The sequence below is a fragment of the Lathyrus oleraceus genome, chromosome 1 (assembly GCF_024323335.1).
Source record: "Lathyrus oleraceus cultivar Zhongwan6 chromosome 1, CAAS_Psat_ZW6_1.0, whole genome shotgun sequence".
Classification (NCBI taxonomy): Eukaryota; Viridiplantae; Streptophyta; class Magnoliopsida; order Fabales; family Fabaceae; genus Lathyrus; species Lathyrus oleraceus.
In genome coordinates, this window is record NC_066579.1 from 40289841 (window position 1) to 40310439 (window position 20599).

Sequence of the window (20599 nt, forward strand, 5' to 3'; positions counted from 1 at the left end):
CTGGAGAATCTCAATGGTTCCTTCGTCAAGCAATTCTTGCAATTCTCTTCGCACCTGATTGCAACCCAAGCGGTTCGCTGAGCAGATACGGCACTTATCATGGTCGTGCTCCATATGGCTGTACTGACACAGCAGGCGATGTAGCTCCACCAACGAACGTCGAATATGACTCACATATTTGACTTTGTATTTCCCAGGGCATCCCTGGACCATATTTACAGACTTCCCATGCGAAGGCAATGGGTTCTTGGTAACATTTGGGCCCGAATCTTCGAAGCTCAAAATTCCACATCTCATCAGGTCTTGAACCTTTGTCTTGAGCGGATAACAATTCTCAACGTTATGGCCAGGGGCACCGGAGTGATAAACGCAGTGTTGATCCGGTTTGTACCACCATTGTGGATTAGCAGGAATAGCAGGAGGATCCCTGGGAGTAACCAATTTTCTCTCCAACAAGGAGGGGTAAAGCTCTGCGTATGACATGGGGATAGGATCGAAGCTGATCTTTTTCCGGTCATAACTCAAATTGGCTTGATTTGTTGTGCTTCCACGAGGCTGGTAGGCCTGTTGTTGTGGGCGTTGCTGTTGCTGATACTGTGGTTGCTGATGCGGAGCATTGTCTTTGAAGACAGGCGCAATATGGGCCACCTGATGCTGATGACCTGCACGGCGTGCTGGTTTCCTCTGAACGGGAGGTTTCCTTGATTTATGGGACTGCACAGCATGTGCTTCCCCATCCTTCTTCTTAGCAAATGAGCCGTACCTCTTGCTAGAAGAGCCTTCATCTTTGGCCAAACGTCCTTCGCGGACACCCTCCTCAAGTCTCATCCCCATATTCACCATCTCGGTGAAGTCTGAGGGAGCACTAGCCACCATTCGCTCATAATAAAATGAGCTAAGAGTTTTCAGGAAAATCTTAGTCATTTCTTTCTCCTCGAGCGGTGGAGTGATCTGAGCTGCCAGCTCTCGCCACCTCTGGGCGTACTCTTTGAAAGTTTCTTTATCCTTTTGCGACATAGACCTGAGTTGATCTCTGTCAGGCGCCATATCGACGTTATATTTGTACTGCTTGACGAAAGCCTCGCCAAGGTCATTGAATGATCTGATGTTGGCACTGTCCAGACTCATGTACCAACGGAGCGCAGCACCAGACAAGCTGTCTTGGAAATAGTGGATCAAGAGTTGATCATTGTCGGTCTGTGTTGACATCTTCCTGGCATACATGACCAGGTGCGCAAGAGGACAAGTGTTCCTTTTGTATTTCTCAAAGTCAGGAACTTTGAACTTGATCGGTATTTTTACCCCTGGAACAAGGCAGAGCTCGGCAGCAGACTTGCCGAATAGATCTTTACCACGGAGGGTCTTCAATTCCTTCCTCAGCTCTAGGAATTGGTCATTCATAGCATCCATTTTTTCATTAACGTCCGGGCCCTCAGATGGCTCGGAATGATAGATGGGGTCCTCTGCCCTTGGCATGGCATGTACAACAGGAGGAACAACAGTAATGACCGGGCTAGATGCCGGCATATGAGCAAAAGTCGGAGCTGGGATGTCAGGCATGAAACCTGGAGGCATGCCCCAAGGGAATCCGGCTGGCATGGCGTTGGGCATATAAGGAACACTGGCGGCAGGCACAGTCGGAACGGCCACTTCAGAGATTACAGTCCTTTGGGGAGTTGCAGGCTGTTGAGCAGGCTGATTCTGAGCAGCGAGAAGTTGCTCCATCAGGGCGCCAAGTCTGGCGACTTCATCCCTCAGTTCACGGTTCTCTTGTTCTAGCTGATCCATTACTCTTGCAGAATTGGCTCGGGTGTAATACCGGTGAGTCAGCTTGTCTTCAAAATAAATGAAGAACACAGAGTTAGGACAGGGAGACCAGAAACAAGGGTACCTGCTTATGCAACATGATGCATGAAGTGCTTGTGCGGATGCTCTGTTTTATTTTCAAGGAACCCTTAGGGTATTATTTGCAATATTTTGAGTATTTAAGCATTTGGAATTTCACATGGAAAATATCTCATTCAATATATTGGACAAAGAAGTACATCAATTTGATTCAATTACAAGGAGAAAAGGAAAATAACATCCTATGGATCCCTATTAGCTCGGGATGCTGGAAGACGAGAAGTGCACAGCTTCTTGATCTCTCTCTCATAAGCCGCTTCCATATCTGCCTTTGCCTTAGCAAGCTGATCATACTTCCTCTTCCAGAATTTGGAAGACTGAGGAAGCAAAGAAGTCCAAGTATCATTGGGATCGTCAATCACTCGATGCTCGAGAAATTCAATCAGAGCGTCCTTTTCCTTAAGCTGTTGCAGCAATTCCTCTCTTTCACGGATCCAAGCACGTGAAAGGTCTTCTTCTCTCGACTCCTCTACACGTTGGATAGGGAGGGTTGAAGGCCCAGCCACATCCAAAGGTGTAGGTCTCGGATAGTCGTATGGCATCAGGTAGGTTGCAGCTCTCTGTCTGACCCAAGAAGTATATGGCTCCAAAGCAATGCAATTCTTCGGACCCAACTCGTTCCTACTCTTCTTATGGATACTGCGCCAAGCACGGACAAATCTGGCTTTCAGGCCTTGGGGATCTTTACCCTCCTGGAAGAATACACCCTCTAACAGAATGTTATGAGGTTTATCCTTTAAGGGGAACCCAAGCTGTCGGCGTGCTAAAATAGGATTGTAGCTGATCCCACCACATGTACCAAGAAGAGGCACATTCGGGAATTCACCACAATAGTCAATGATCTGAACAGTATCATACACGCGATCGTACCAAGAGATATCATTATTGGTGAGGGACATAAGTCTCTGAGACCACCGTAGACAACTCTTGTTCTCCTTAAAAGCAATGGTCTGCGGCAAGTGCGAAATAAACCACTTGTACAGCAAAGGCAGACAGCAGACGATAACTCCACTACCCTTCATATTCCTCAGGTGCAGAGAGAAATAGGCATCGCCCAACAAAGTCGGAACCGGATTAAGAACTGAGAAGATCCTAATAGCATTCATGTCCACAAACTTGTCAAAGTTGGGAAACAACACTAATCCGTAGATGAGCAACACAAACAGAGCCTCAAAGGCATCCTCACTCCTGGCCTCTCCATAGAAGGTAGCTTGCGTGACAAGGAACTCAGAAGAAAAACCCTTAATCCCACCTTTGGTAATCAGATTAGCTCTAATCAGGTCTTCATCTATGTGTAATAGACTAGCAATCTCACGGGCAGATGGAATACTCTCTAGGCCACTGAACGGCACCTGATCCAGAATAGGAATCCCAATAAGGTGAGAGTATTCTTCCAAAGTAGGCAACAGCTGGAAGTCTGGAAATAAGAAGCAGTGATACAGCGGATCATAGAATTGAGCAAGAGTGCTCATCAGACCCTCATCAACCTGGGTGGTCAGCAGCGGTAGAAGCTTCCCATATCGAGCTTTGAAACCCAAGGGATTTAATACATAAGATGTCAGATTCCTTAACTCTTTCACATCTGGTTGTCTGAAACTGTACTTCTTTGTATGCCTCTTTGGTCTTTCCATGTCTGAAAATTTTGCAAATAAACCCTTTTAAGTTCCTTGAAAATTTTCTCTTTTTTTTCGGTGACATGAAATGTGGATGAATGCATGAATGTATGAATGCAACAATCACACTCAAGGATCAAGCAAAGCACACCAAACAAAGGTCATGGGAAAGCTCAATGTATCCCTAATATCAATCATCCATTTTGGTGGATTTAGGTTTTCACCTTATCGACACCCAAGTTCCATTGATATTAACGGTACATGAACCGGCTCGAACACCCTTAATATCAACCAGCCGCTTTGGTGGATTTTAGGTTTTACACCTGATCCGGGATCCATTGATATTAACGGTGTCTGAACGACTCAACCACGAATCACGGGTTTGCTGAGAGTCACGAGCATGGGGTCTTGGTTAAGAACCACCCAAAGGGAATGTACTAGGGTTTAAACCTGCCAGACATGTTCTACCAGAGGTTCCCATAATCATCGTCCCATCTCTCGGATATTATCGGAGGAACGAATACTCGTATTCCAAAAATATTCTCAAGAGAGACTCTTATGAGCGTAGTATCGCGTAACAATCGCATCAGATCTGACATCTGAACGACCTCCGCACTACGTCCTAAAAATAGGCCAAGATGGGTTTGGTAAACTAAGGTCCTTGGCTTCTAAGGCACATGATTGAAAGAATAATGCCTAACCACAAATAACTTGTGTGACATTATCAATCCAACATGACCTCCACCAAGTGAATGGACTCGCAAGTCAACTGGCTAAGGAATACTCCACACCAGTCAACAAGACTATGCCATTCTCCTATCCTAGAGTGCACTCGAGTTCGGGTATAGAACTCATCTCACAGAGATCACCAAAGCAAACAGCAATTGTATATCAAGCAATTCAAACATTACAATCAATACAGTTATCCCAAATTGTACAAAAATATGTCAAATAACAAATAATAATATATCATACAACAAGGTGAAAAGTAGGCCATACCACCAAGGATTATGAGTTCCCCAGCAGAGTCGCCACTTTTCTGTAGCGGTGTATTCGTCGCTATATGATCTATCAATTAAATCATAAGCAAAGCATACAATGAATCGAGTCGCCACCGCACTTTTATTTATCCTAAGGACTGGTTAAAAAGCGAACAAAAACCTAAGAAGTTTTACACGTAGAAAACTAATGAAAAAGATCAGAGAGTCTGGATAAGGGGTAAATTACGCAATGGGAAGGTGTTAGGCACCCAATGCGTCCTAGGTACTCCTAGGGAACCTTTTTCACACTTGTTGTATAAGAAAAATATTTATTTGTTTTTGACATATTGTGCAAACATGAGTGGGATGATGAGAAAAGAATGTACATGTTAATTATTTTTGTGTTTGGATGGATAACCATTGCCTATGTACCTTTACAGGATCAAAACCTCGTAGTTCGGCTAAAAGATTTCCAAACATTAGTGAGTTCAATTTTAAACACAAGCCCTAAGGTTTTACGTTACCCATGGGAGAAAACTCAACCTTATATAACAACTAGTCCACCATGTGAGAAAGGCTTCAACTTGCCAGAGAGGGGTTAACCCTATAATAGGCAAGGAAGACTTACAATTCATCTACTAAGGACAAATAGGTGAGATTAATATCAACCAACTAGGGTAAATCAAACCTATAGCTAATGTATGAAAACTTAACAAACATGGACAAAGCCACAAAATCATTTGAATGGGTGAAGTTATTTGGATTATTTACAAAAAGGTCAAAGTATGATTAAAGTCAATTCAAGATGAAGTATTTACAAAAATGGAGTTAGGAAAATCATGGACTTAAGGTCCAAGTTTCTAATTTGGAAAGAAGGTGAGAATGTTTGCACAACACTTATTTCAAGTTTTTTAAAAGTATGTGTGAAAAGGTAGGACACAATGGGACGAATGGGATGGAAGAGTGAACGTAAAACTTCTTAGGAGGGTCCACCTCTTGAAATCATATAGAAGATGATTCAAGTGGGTCCTTAGGAATAGGCTACAAATGAGCAATAATATGAACATGGTAACAGATGAAAGTCAATGAAAGCGGATACTGGATGCCACTCAATGGTCTTATACCTGTCTCCTAAAACAAGTAAGGATATCAGAAGCCACTCTATGGACTTACACTAATCTCCATCAGAATAAAACAAAAAAAACAAAACAGGGAAGTCAACTGCCAATCCATCTGGACTTATGTTAACCTCCACAGTATGATCCTAGGAATACAAATGCCACATCACAGGGACTTACAATGAATCCTCACATACAACAACAATGCTCAAACAAAGAGCAAAGAAGATATGAGTGACCAATGAGGTCTTACACTCTATCTCTTCCATGTCATAGGAACAAAAGCCAATTAATATGGACTTACAATTGTCCTCAATGGGAAAACATCAATGTCACAAGGACAAAAGAAATGATCATGCACTAATGGCAAACAAAGATGATAAATGCACAACGGCAATCAATGATAGTAAATGCACAATGGCAATCAAGTAATCATGTATAAATGAATCAAGTAATCAATCACATAAATTCAAGTAGCACACACTATAACCATTCAATGAGGCTCAAGCAAAAGGGTTTGACTATGAAAGTCCACTGTAAGAGGTAAGCGTCGCTCTTAACCTTGCCATTGAGGGGCTAAGGTGAAGCAGATGAAAGGGTATGAGGGGTGTGCCTCATTGCTTCTATCTCAATTCCGAGAGAGCATGTAAATATAAGAATGTGGGGGAGTTCAGAAAGATGGAACTCTTTCCCCAATTGGACTCGATAGATCTTGGGTTTGGATCTCAATGCTACAACCATGTAATGGGAGCAAGGAGAAGACTCACAGAATAGTGGGAGATAGGCTACTTATCTCTTTGATCCACCAATTGCCTCAAATGAGGACTTTTCCTGCTTGGGACAAACATAAACAAACACAAACAATGCCTCTTAAGGAGGACTTCAGACAGTTTGCCCGGCCAAATAACAGGCCGGGTCTCCAGACTACATGAAGAAGAAGGTGCTATACCTCAATGCCAATTGCTTATAAGCAAAGCAATGCAAGTTCTTAAGAGAACTGAGCAACTAAGGGTACCTGAAATCAGTCCAATATGATCAGCATCCCAACATAAACAAAACAACAACAATAAGAATCAATCAACAATCAAACAATGATGTGCATAGCACCAAGTCCATGTGAACCAAGCACCCTACAACACAAACAAATTAGTTCACAATAATCAAAGTAAACAACTCAATTATGAATCAACCTCCTTAAGGCATTAGCTTTTTAACCTGAAAAGTCAAAGTCAAGCTCAAACATAAGAAACAAGACCACTAGGCCAAGCCTAGGGTCCAAGGGATGGAAAAATCTTAAAACAGCAAGTAAATCATGATCAAAGCCAAGATATTTCAATTACAAAGGGATCCCAATTGGTCTCATGTATAAACCATACACCAAATTCATTTTATGTACAATCTAAGTCAAAGTAAGCAATGTTGAATCACATATGGACAACCAGAATGATTACATTCAAAAAAATACCAAAACAGCATAGAAAATTCCACAAAAATTATATCCTAAACAGAGGACATTCAACAAGCTACATGTTAATTTTCATGCCATTTGGACTAGTGGAGCTATGGGAATTAATTCAACATGTTAAGGCATGCAAAAACACAACCAAATCAAGTCACAAAATGTACACCAACTTCAATCAAATGGTAAACAGTGATATTAAATGGGAAATGAGTAGGACCAAAGCCAAATGAAAGCTATACATGTCAGGAACTACTCCACCAAGTTTCATATTCATAGGGTTAGGGATGAGGATTTGGCGACATATGTAAAAATGTTACACAAGCAAAGCCCTAAAAATGCTAAGCAGTAGACAAAAATCCTAATCAATTAGAAAATGGATTATTAAAATCCACAAAAATTCATGTTGAAAGTTAATATATCAAAGGTATCTCATGCAAAAAATCAGAACCATAGGCCTAATGGAAGCATGGAAAAATAATTCATAAACTCAGCATATCAAAGTGTGACACATATTGTCACACTCAAAAAGAATTAATCACATCTAGCAAACCAGAGGTCCAAAAATCACAAATCATATGTCAAAATCTCCAGGAGAGGGTCAAGAATCATCCTATAAAATTTCAATTCATTTGGATAAGGCATGGTCATTTTATGATTAAAATAGCAAAACACATGAATATTGCACACATTATGAACATCCCTATGCCAATTAAAATTTTCTACCAGGCACAACTTTAATTTCTATGCCTAAAAAAAGGTAGATTAAAAATGGAGATCATCAAAAAAAGTCCCAAATTAATTGGATGAATATTGGTTAATCTATGATTTTTTGAAGTTTCTTGGATTATTGAAATAATTATTTAGGATTATAATATGAATTTAGTTAATTAAATGTAACCGAGTGGCAGATCCGTAAATAATGGAATCCCAGGCCAAAACGCAGCGTGTTGTTTAATGCGGTGGCGGTATTTGATTCGCCTATTCCAAGCGGGAAACACCTTTTTGAATTCGCCAGGCCAGGAAATGGATCGAAGCAGCGAAATTCCCAGAAAACGCTCATCTTCTTCGCACAGCTCATGTTCTTCAACGGCAATAACGGTTTCGAACTTTTCTTCACCAAATCCAACAAACCGTATACCGTTGGAATCGTTATTCCACGTACAACAACAATATGCCAATGAAATCTCCTAATTCCTATCGTACATCACAGATCGAGCGGAAGAAGATTTTACATCAAAGTTTCGAGTTCGGATTTCTCAACCTATAGTCCACCGTTTCACAAACCGAGCCTAGCATGATAAACTACATCTAACAAGCTACCACACGCATATGATAATCGAAAGAATCATGAGACTCGAATTTTGAGTACCTTGCTATGGCAGTGATAATTCGCGTGCTCTTTGCGCCACTCGACCAAAAACAGATGGACTAGGAGCTGCAAGAAATTGGATACGATGCTCAGGTTCGATGGAGGTTGCTTCTAACGCGCGAAATTCTCAATTCACCATTGATGCCTCCAAGATGAACAGCCACGAATGAAGCTCCTCTTGATTTAAACTTCCAAAACAGATGGAGTAGAGGATGATGGGAGATCAACACAAAAGGAATTTCGAGAATTGATCAAGAATTGGTGAAGTTTGATCAATTTTTGTGTGAAGTGTTCTTGGTGAAAAATGGAGAAAATGAGAGAATTGGTGAGGTTTTGCTTTTGGATCTGAAGATTGTGATTAGTCTCTGAGAAACAGTTATAATTAACTATATATACTACCACTTAATCCAACAATTAATCATGATTAAGCCAAACTTGGTGATTAGCAAAAGTAGCTTGTATGTGTATTTTGGCCTTTTTACCCTTGGATGGTTTTGATCAATGGAACAGTGATTTATCACCTCAAGCAAACCATAAATATCATTTAGGAGCTAATGGAATTGGTCCCATGTCCATTGAATGTATATTTCTCAATTTCACTAAGTGATGGTTTATGTGTTCATTTTCCAGTCCATTTCAAAAGCTAATTTCCAAACCATGAATGCCATTTGTGAAGTGTTGCAAAAATCCCCACTCAAAAATTCCAATTATTTCACAAGTTGGACAATTTTGCCCCTGGTCATTTTAACTATCCAGTTGAAATTTGACTTTTTGCATTGACCATTTTTGAAGAAATCCAATTATGCACCATGAAAGTACATGTCAAATGGAGTTTGTGCATATAAAGAACATCCAATTCGGACACTCCATGTGGAAGTTATGCCCTTCTGATTATGGGTCATTTTTGAAATTCACTGGACCATAACTTGCCAACCATACATGGGATTTTCAAGTTCTTGGACTTTTTGGAATTGTCAGAACAAGATCTTCAACTTTCATGTTGGAAAAATTTTGATTTGAAGCTTGTATCATGAAGTAAATTTGAGGAGCAAAACTTTCCATTTTTGGCAGGTGAGAATTACAGGTCATTTCCATTTTAGGAAACTTTTTGTCTGACTTCAATTCCTTCAACCTTGATCTTTGAAATGCCAAATGAAGCTTGTACGGACATGAATGAGGTCTTTCTAACCATCTCACACCCTCCAATCCCTGATTAAACGCACAGTTGACCACAGTTTGACTTTTGTTGACTTTTCTAGGGTTCTGATGAATTCCAAGCCTCTTTCACATGAGATCTTGCTTCCAAATGATGTCACAAGTTATATGAACTTTTTATGAATGGTCATGGTGTCCAAATTCTTCAAGAATGGCCACCATCTATTGCTCAAGGCCTGATTTGACTGATTGACTGATGATTGCTTCAGCTGCAAGCAACATGGTTAGATGACAATATTTTTGTACATTTGGTTAGTAAACATATGAAAAGCAATGATATACAAATGCAATACATGCTTGGTGATCAAGAATCACACTCACAAGGTACCCACCCACTAGGAGGGAAGCTAGGGTATGCAAATGATCCTTGAGGCCATGATATGAGATGTTATGGGCCATGAGGGATCTTAGGGCCAAAATTGGGGTCTTACAGATGCCCCTATTTAAGGTCATTCTAGCCGGAGAAGTGAATTTTAGAAATCTTCATCTCGACGCGGTAGAATGGGCTTAAATAATAGTAATGAGACAAATTTTGGTCCCTAAGAGACCTCATGATGCAGATGTATGCATGCAAAAGCAAATTCTGTGGGGAATATATGGTTCACACAGAAGAAAAAATGATCCATCGGAGTAATTCACTCACCAGGAACAGAGACTCTAACAAGACTCTTATTGGGACTCCTTTTTTAGGGGATAGTAAGGAAAAGAATGCGTGAGCAGGACACGACTCTGATTAGGGAAAACAAAACTGACACAGCGTGACCAAGACACAACTGGGAGTGGGGATAACAGACATCGGACTGGAGAGCTTGCTGGGGAAGCAAAGGACTCACACCGGGGGAATAAAGAATTCCAGAGGAAAATAAATCCATTGGAATGACACAAGCTGACTCAACTATCCAGAAAGGATACTTCGGATAAAAATCCGGACTCGGACCAGGAAAAGATTCACATAGAATCTCCCTGCCGGGAAATGCCTATACTGGGGAATAAAGAATTCCAGAGGACAATAAAGCCATTGGAAAGACGTAAGCTGACTCAAACTATCCAGAAAGGATACTTCGGATAAAAATCCGGACTCGGACCAGGAAAAGATTCACAAAGAATCTTCCTGCCGGATTCTCTAAGTTGGCATTTCTGTTGACCCGGCTAAAGTTGATTTCGAGTGGTGGGATTTCTGTTGACCCGGCTAAAGTTGATGCTGTATTACAGTGGGAGACTCCGAAGTCTGCTACTGAGATACGCAGCTTTCTGGGGTTAGCTGGTTATTATCGCAGATTTATTGAGGGCTTCTCTAAGTTGGCATTGCCGTTGACGCAGTTGACTAAGAAGGGTCAAGTGTATGTGTGGGATGCCGCTTGTGAAGCGAGTTTTGTTGAGTTGAAGAGGCGGTTGACCAGTGCTCCAGTGTTGATCTTGCCTAATCCTGGTGAGTCCTTCGTTGTTTATTGTGATGCTTCTTTGATGGGTCTTGGTGGTGTTTTGATGCAGAATGGTAAAGTTGTAGCTTATGCTTCTAGACAGTTGAAAGTTCATGAGAGGAATTATCCTACGCATGATCTAGAACTTGCAGCTGTTGTATTTGTGTTGAAAATGTGGAGGCATTATCTGTATGGTTCCAGATTCGAAGTGTTCAGTGATCACAAGAGTCTGAAGTATCTGTTTGATCAGAAAGAGTTAAATATGAGGCAGAGAAGGTGGTTAGAATTACTGAAGGATTTTGACTTTGAATTGAGTTATCATCCCGGTAAGGCTAATGTAGTTGCAGATGCGCTGAGTAGAAAGTCTCTACATATGTCTATGATGATGGTTCGGGAGCTTGAGTTAATTGAACAGTTCCGTGATATGAGTTTGGGTTGTGAAGTTTCCGCTGATAGTGTAAAGTTGGGTATGCTGAAGTTGACTAGTGGAATTCTGGAAGATATTCGGAATGGTCAGCAAGTTGATGTCGCTCTAGTTGATCATATTACTATGGTTAACCAGGGTAATGGTGGTAATTTTGAGATTGATGAGAATGGCATCCTGCGATTTAAAGGTAGAGTTTGTGTTCCTGAGGTGTCTGAATTGAAAAAGAGTATTCTTGAAGAGGGCCATAGGAGTGGATTGAGCATCCATCCAGGTGCAACTAAAATGTATCAAGATTTGAAGAAGTTGTTTTGGTGGGCTGGTATGAAAAGGGATGTTGCTAAGTTTGTGTATGCCTGTTTGACTTGTCAGAAGTCAAAGATTGAACATCAGAAACCGACAGGTATGATGCAACCTTTGAAGATTCCTGAATGGAAGTGGGATAGCATTTCCATGGATTTTGTGACGGGATTGCCGAGGACGGTGAAAGGTAATGATTCTATTTGGGTGATTGTGGATCGATTGACTAAGTCGGCGCATTTCTTGCCGATGAAGATTAATCACTCTTTAGAGAAGTTGGCAGAGTTGTATATTGAGGAGATAGTGAGGCTACATGGTATTCCATCCAGTATTGTGTCTGATAGAGATCCCAGATTTACTTCTAGATTTTGGGAAAGTTTGCAGAAAGCGTTGGGAACTAAGTTGAGGTTGAGTTCAGCTTATCATCCCCAGACTGATGGTCAGACCGAAAGGACTATCCAATCCTTGGAGGATTTGTTGAGAGCTTGTGTGTTGGAGCAGAGTGGTTCTTGGGATAGTTATTTGCCGTTGGTGGAGTTTACTTATAATAATAGTTTTCATGCTAGTATCGGTATGGCTCCATATGAAGCATTGTATGGTAGGAGGTGTAGAACTCCATTGTGTTGGTATGAATCAGGTGAGAGTGTTGTACTCGGACCTGAGATTGTGCAGCAGACGACTGAAAAGGTTAAGATGATTCAGGAGAAAATGAAGATTTCTCAGAGTCGTCAGAAGAGTTATCATGATAACAGGAGAAAGGCACTTGAGTTCCAAGAGGGAGATCATGTGTTCTTGAGAGTTACTCCGACGACAGGTGTGGGTAGAGCTTTAAAGTCTAAAAAGCTTACTCCGAGGTTTGTGGGTCCGTATCAGATTTTGAAGAGGGTTGGGGAAGTGGCGTATCGGATAGCTTTACCGCCGTCGCTTTCTAATTTGCATGATGTGTTTCATGTATCTCAGTTGAGAAAATATATTGCGGATCCTTCGCATGTTGTTCAGTTGGATGATATCCAGGTGAGGGATAATTTGACCGTTGAGGTGTTGCCAATTCGGATAGATGACCGAGAAGAGAAGACCCTGAGAGGTAAGAAGATTGCTCTAGTGAAAGTTGTTTGGGGAGGTCCAGCTGGTGAGAGCTTGACTTGGGAGCGTGAAGATCAGATGAAGGAGTCGTATCCGGCTCTATTTGCTTGAGGTATGTTTTCGAGGACGAAAACTCTTTTAGTGGGGGAGAGTTGTAACACCCCGATTAAAATAAGAGAATTATTTAATTGAGTTAATATTATTTTATTAATTTAATTAAATAAAGTTGAATTATTGGATTATTTTTATTATTACTATAGATGTTATTTATTTTGATAATAATTAAATAAATAAAATAAAGGGAATATGAAGAGTGGAAGGGTAAAGGTGGAAATTGGATAAAAGAGGCCAAAGTGAGGACTCAGGTTGTTTTCACGTGTTTTGCCTCAGAGTCAGAGAAAGGGGGGAGAAACGCTGAAGAGAAAGAGAAGGAAGAGGAAAAGGCCAAAGATTGCTCAGAGCTTCCTTCAATCCAAAGAGGTAAGGGGTCTGAACCTTATTAAACAATAATATGCTGAAAATGGTGAAATATTAGATGAATAAAATTAGGATTTTAATCGAAGGGATTCGTAGAAATTATATGCAATGATGTTAGAATTTGTGAAATCGAATAGGGGACTATTTGTATTAGATGATATGAGTGATTTTGTGTGAAATTTGGACTGTGGAAGGATGAATTTGGATAGATCTCGTAGCAGAAAAAGCCATTGCAGATCTGGAAATCTGGTTTCTGGTCATACGCGTATGGCACTAGGCAATACGCGTATGAGATTGCTGGTACGCGTATGGCACTAGGCAATACGCGTATGGGTGAGGAAGATGATGTTTTGAACGTGTTTTGGTCTCTGTTGGTACGCGTATGGGAATGTGATACGCGTAGCATACGCGTATGGGCGTGGGCATTACGCGTATGGATTTGGTCAGGCGTGGGCATTACGCGTATGGATTTGGTCAGGCGTGGGCATTACGCGTATGGATTTGGTCAGGCGTGGGCAATACGCGTATGGGCGTAGGCAATACGCGTATGGGCAGACTTGTGGTCTTTCCTGGGCTGTTGTTGTGCAGTTTTGGTTGTTTAGGCTGAGCGAGGTAACTTAGCTGATGCATGGTATACGAGGGATCATTTCCCGTTGTTTTGAGTAGTATAGATATTAGTAGAGTGTGATAATACTGTGTTTGATTATGTGGCATGAGGTGATATGATCTTGTGATAGAATGTGTTAATGATGATGATAACATGACTATATGATGCTGTTGTTCCTATGTTGATTATGATGCATGCTTGGTGTGCATGCATTCATGAAAGGCCGATGCCTAGTGATGAACGGACTGAGTTCCAATGATGTTGTTGACTCCGGGCTTGTTGAGAGGCTTGGTTCCTTGCGGGGAACTCGGATTCTATGGTGATGAATCTGGGAGTGGTGATCCTGTAGTTGGTCACAAAATGGGTATACCGAGTCGTGTTGAGTCATGCATGGGTGTGTGCATTGCATTTGATATGTTGTTTTGTTGATGTTCATGAGTATGTTGATTATGATGATTATGATGAGCTGTGTTGGCATATGTGAAATATATTTATGTTTATATTTCTGTCGTTATATTATTATTTAATAATGTAATTCTTACCCCTTCTGCATGTGTTTATGTTCATCTATGATGAGCAATGTGCAGATAAAGAGGAGTAGCTATTGTTGAGGTTTGAAGAATAAGTGTAGAGTTATTCTACAGAGTCGAGTCAAATGCTCTGGTCATGTGACACCGGGGTTATGGGATTCGATAGATAATTGATTATTATTTACGTTGTTTATGATGACTAACATGTTGAGATGTTTTGTTGAGATAATGTTGAATCATTATTATGAATTGTTATATGATGAATGATAATATTAATGTTGTTGTCCGCTGCGAAGTTTTAATAAAATAAATAATATGTTTTATGTTGTGATGCGATAATTGTTATGTTGTAAGAAATGTAAACTCTTCTACATGTTGTACTCTGATAATCTATTTAAATATGTCGTTTGGGTAGAAGGGTGTTACATCTTACAAGGAGGAGAAAAGATCCTTAAAACAAAACGACCCCCTTAAGTATGTGGGGTTAATGATGGCTCAAAGAGAGTCTTCTTCAGAGCAAAGTGTTTCTGGAGCTTCGACCCAATCTGGTGCTAGTGCAAACGAAGCATCACATGACGAACTCCTTCAACAGGTGAAGAAGGCAGTTTTTGACGTAAATCTCTTTGATGAGCTAAGGAATAATGTGGGGGCAAGCTTTAGCATAAAGAAGCTAATAAGCAAGATTAACATCACTGCTTGCCCCACTGATGTAGGTGAAGCCCTTATTGATAATCAAAACCTCATTGACCAAGTTTGTGCTGAATATCATAGGGAGGTGGATGCCAAAGCTAAGCTGCTATTGACTGAAAAAGCTCAAGCCATTGAGTTCGACAATGCCCTTCGAACTTCACAAGCTTCTGAGGAGTTAGCCGCTTCCAGAAAATCAGCCCAAGCAGAGTTCGACACTTACACTGCTTCGATACGCCTCTGGGAATCTCATATTGCAGAATTGCAGCAAAAGATTTCTGATGCTAAGGCGAAGCAGGCTGCTATCTGAGGCTTGGATAGTACTGAAGCTGCTGATCTGGCAAAGCAAAGCGTGGACCACGTCGAAAAAGCTACGGCTATGAACGAAGATATTGCACGCCTCAGAGGAGTTCAAGCGGTTGTTCAGCATAAGATTGGCTTGGCGAAGAAGAAATATGATCGGATGAGGGCCACTATTCCTTTTTGATTTCCTCCTGTATTTGCTTTATTCGACTCTTGTTTATTTGTAACTTGATTAAGACGAAAAACATTTTGGCACATATTTTGAGTTTAAATATCTTCACCATTTTGGCCATGATAGTTTTTTACTTACTATGCTATTGTGATTCTAACTTTGTGTATAAATGATTTATACTTCTTTAAGTATTTTCCATTTACTTTTAGGATTCTTCGATCCTCTGCTAGTCCTTCTATTTCGTATGCATTGTTTGAAAAGGCTTTTAGAATTCGAAAAGGTCCTTCCCAATGTGGAGACCATTTTCCTAATGCCTTATTCTTTTGATCCATAGGCAATATGACTTTCCATACTAAATCATTCATAGTACAGGTTTTACCTTTGACCCTCTAATTGTATGCCCTTTCTACCCTCTCCTTCTGTCTTCTTAATACTTCTAACGCTCGTAACCTTTCTTCGTCCAAATCCACCAGCTCATTTATCATCATTTCCCAGTATAAGTCATATGGCATTTCTCCTTGTCTTTGGATTCTTACTGATTGCAAGTAGACTTCGACAGGTAGTACTGCATCATGTCCAAATGTAAGCTGGAAAGGTGTAGTGTTAGTGGCTTCTTTAGGGGAGGTTCGACAAGCCCAGAGTGCTTGATCTAAAGTTTTGTGCCAATTTTTTGGTTTTTTCCCTACATGCTTTTTGATTAGCCCAATTATTACTTTGTTGGCTGTTTCAACTTGCCCATTGGCTTGAGCATAATAGGGTGTGGATGTTAAAAATTTGAACCCCATTTCCTTCACAAATTCTTGCATCTTTCGACCAGTAAAAACTTATCCTTGATCTGTTGTTATACTTTTTGGGATTCCAAATCTGTATAAAACTTTCCTTTGAATGAATTCGATAACAGTTTCTTGATCCACATTTACTAAAGGTCTACTTTGACCCATTTAGTGAAATAGTCAATTCCTACAAGTATGTATCTTTGACCTTTGGATGAATTGGGTCTAATTTCCCCAATTAGATCTAATGCCCAACCTCTGAAGGGCCAAGGCTTAATAATTGTATGAAGTTCACTTGCAGGAGCATGTTGAATTCCTGCATGTATTTGACATTCTTGGCAACCCTTAGCAAACTCTATACAATCTTTTAACATGGTGGGCCAATACATTCCATATCTGAAAAGCAACCATTTCATCTTATGGCCTGTCTGATGTGCTCCACAAGCTCCACTATGTACACTAGATAATGCCAAGTAAGCTTCGCTTTCTCCTAAGCATTTCAACAGGATCCCTTCAGGGGTTTTCTTGAATGATTCATTCCCTATCAATACATAAGATAAAGCCTTGTACTTGGTTTTTCTTTCTGTGTCTGTCGAAGGGTCCTGGATATAATTGATAATTGGATTCCTCCAATCTGTATCTATCAAGGTATCAATGGCCAATACTTCAAACTCCTCATTGTTAGCGTATCCTAACTGGGTGCTTTCCAAATCTGTTGGAGATAATCTGGCAGCCATTGCCTTTCCTCTTACTTCGACAAGTTCTTCTAGCTTCTCTTTTGAAATTCTGTACCCTGAGGCTATTTGTGCTAAGTCATTAGCCTCTTGGTTTTTTATTCTAGGGACATGTTTTATGTCGACGTATTCGAATTTTTTGAGTAACCTATTTGCAATGACGAAGTACATAATCAAACTTTCTTTTATACATTTGTACTCCTTCGTCATTTGCTTGATTACTAATTTTGAATCTCCTTTAATTTCGACCCTAGTTGCCCCCAATTCCAACAAAGCCTCAAGTCCTGCAATAAGAGCTTCATATTCTGCTTCGTTGTTGGAACAAAGGGGACCTTCAATTCTATATTTGAGTTTTGTTGGAATTCTGTCAGGAGAAATTAACATTATCCAAACCCCACTTCCATTCTTATGAGTGGAACCGTCGAAGAATAATTTCCAAGGTTTCAACTCAACTTTAAATTGAGGATTTTCGACCAGTGCATGGTCTACAATAAAATCTGATATTATTTGTCCCTTCATTGCCTTTAAAGGCATAAAGGTTAGAGAGTATTCAGTGAGCGCTAACGCCCATTTGCCAATTCGACTGTGCATTATTGGCTTAGATAACATACACTTGATGACATCAAAATGCGAAGAGACGTATAAATCAATAGGTTTTATATAATACTTGAGTTTAGTACAAGAGAAATGCAAATAAAGACATAACTTTTCTATTGAAGTGTATCTAGTTTCTGCATCATTTAAAACCCTACTAAGGTAATAAATGGCTCTTTCGACGCCATCTTCATTCTCTTGCGCCAACATGCTACCTATGATAATGTCGGAAGCTGATATATACAGTCTCATAGGCTTCTTTCCACATGGTGGTGCCAAGATAGGAGGATTCGTCAGATAATGTTTGATCTTGTCGAATGCCTTTTGGTGTTCATCATTCCATTCGAACTTCCCTTGTTTCAGGCGCAGAAGGGGGGAGAAGGCTTGAGTTCGACCATTTAAATTCGAGATGAATCTTCTTAGGAAGTTTATCTTTCCTAATAATGATTGCAATTCTTTTTTGGTTGATGGTGCTTTGGTCTCCATAATAGCCTTCGTCTTGTTCTGATTGATTTCTATTCCCTTAAGAATGCACACTTAAGAGGATTCATTTTTAAGCCATGTTTTCTCATTCTTTCGAATGATTGGCTGAGATGGGATAAATGATCTTCATCCTACGTAGATTTTATCACAATGTCATCTATGTATACTTGCATGAATGTCTCTATATAATCATGAAATATAGAATTCATTGCTCGCTGGTATGTTGCCCCAGCGTTTTTTAGGCCAAAAGGCATAACTATCCACTCATAAGTGCCTATTGCCCCTAGACATCGAAAAGTTGTTTTAGAAACATCTTCTTCTACGATGAAAATCTGGTTATAGCTAAAATATCCATCAAGCATGTTGAGATACTCATAGCCTGCGGCTGAGTCAACCAACATCTCTGCCACAGGCATTGGGTACTCATCCTTAGGGGTTGCTGCATTTAGATCACGAAAATCTATACATACTCGCAATGAGCCATTTTTCTTGATAACAGGGACAATATTAGCAATCCAATCGACATACCTTGTGGTCCTAATGAAATTGCAACGAAGAAGTCTTTCGACCTCTTTTTTTATCTTTGTGAGGATTTCTGGTGCGAATCTTCTTGGAGTCTGCTTGATGGGCTTCTTGCCATCCTTTATAGGCAGCTTTAATTCGACCAGGCCCCTCTTCAAACCAGGCATCTCTTCGTAATCCCAAGCGAAGCAATCTTTGTTCTTCCTTAGTAATTCAATAACTCTCACTTTCAACTTGGGGTCCAGTTTGGCGCTGATGTAGGTAATTCTTTTTGCACTTCCATCTCTGAGATCGATCTCTTCGAGAGGATCTTGCGCTAACATCTTTGCACTTGACGTTACTGGATCTTTGTCAAATCCCAGAGGCTCTTCGTCGTATATGGCGTCCAACCTCTGTTCTGCTGGTTCCACAGGTACTTGTTCTTCAGGGGGTTTTGGTTTAAGGAACCCCCTGGTCCTGTATTACAGATTTCACTATATGTGGCTTTGTTAGCCATGTTTGTTATCTCGGCTCCGAGAGCCACTTGTCTTTTGTTCTCAGCCATGTAGGCCGAAATCTTATCGAAGAAAGAAGACTCAGTCATAGTACAGGTCTTCATCCCAGCCCGTTGGCCGTATTTCAGATGATTCTCCTATTTTTGGGTCTCCCATAATCTCCCTATCCCACTGGAATCCATTTGGGTGGAGAGTCAAGAAGTACAATGCATTTTTATTTGGGGCGTAGCCTTCTTCCGCTGGGTAACATGGTCCTATGTGCGCCAAATTCCTGTCGAAATTTCTCTTGTCCACATGGTTTACTTCTGCCCTGAAGTAACTTTGGTCAGCTTTGACATTCTCTACCATGCCATCTTCTCTCCAGATAGATATTCTTTGATGCATGGTCGAAGGGACCGCTCCTATTCCATGTATTCACTCTCTCCCCAGTAGTAAGTTGTAATTTTCTTTTGCAGGTATTACCATAAACATCGTTGGTCTCTTGATTGACCCAACAGTTAAGTCCATTTGTATGACGCCTAGCGTCTGTCCTATCTTACCTTCATAATTTGACAGTACCATGCTGTGTGGTTTGACGTCAGTGTCAAACATCCCTATCTTTTTTAACATAAATTGGGGCATCAAATTTACTGCTGCTCCCCCGTCCACCAAGACTTTATTCACTCCCACCTGTCCAACTTTGGCCCTAATGTATAGAGGCTTGAGGTGACTCCGCATCCCCTGGTGCGGCCTTTCGAACATAACGTTCAGTTCTTCAACAGCACCACTATTCAGAACATAATAACACACTGGTTGATGCTTCGCCATCTCCGTAACGTCCGCTTCCTCATTATCTTCGACCTCTGTTTCCTGGTTATACTCGTACGGCAGGACTGAGACCATGTTGCAATTCATATTCACAGAGGACACTCCGTCGGACTCGAAATCATCTGTGAGCATTTCCTCTTCTCTTGCTTGTTCCTTCTGAACCTTCTGAGTTATGTTTTCATCTGGAAATAACTTTCTTCCTACGGGTGGTTTGGTCGAATCCATGATATTTGGGGGATTCTTAACGATGTTGGATTCTCCAGTTTCTTTTAGAATCATTTCTCTTTCTGCTTTCCTCATCCTTTGATGCCTTCTCTATTGGGATCTTGACATAGGGTTCTTTCCTTTGTAATTTTCTAGCCTGATAGCCTCTCTTTTGGACGCCTGAAATTGTTTTCTGTACGCCCACGAGGTTCTTCCTCCATCTTCGAAACTCCTCTACTTTCCTTTATTTGGTCCCGCCTGAGTCCACTTGTCCTCAGGGACTTCTGCTGGCAATTTAAACATGACTCTCTTTGCCCTTGGG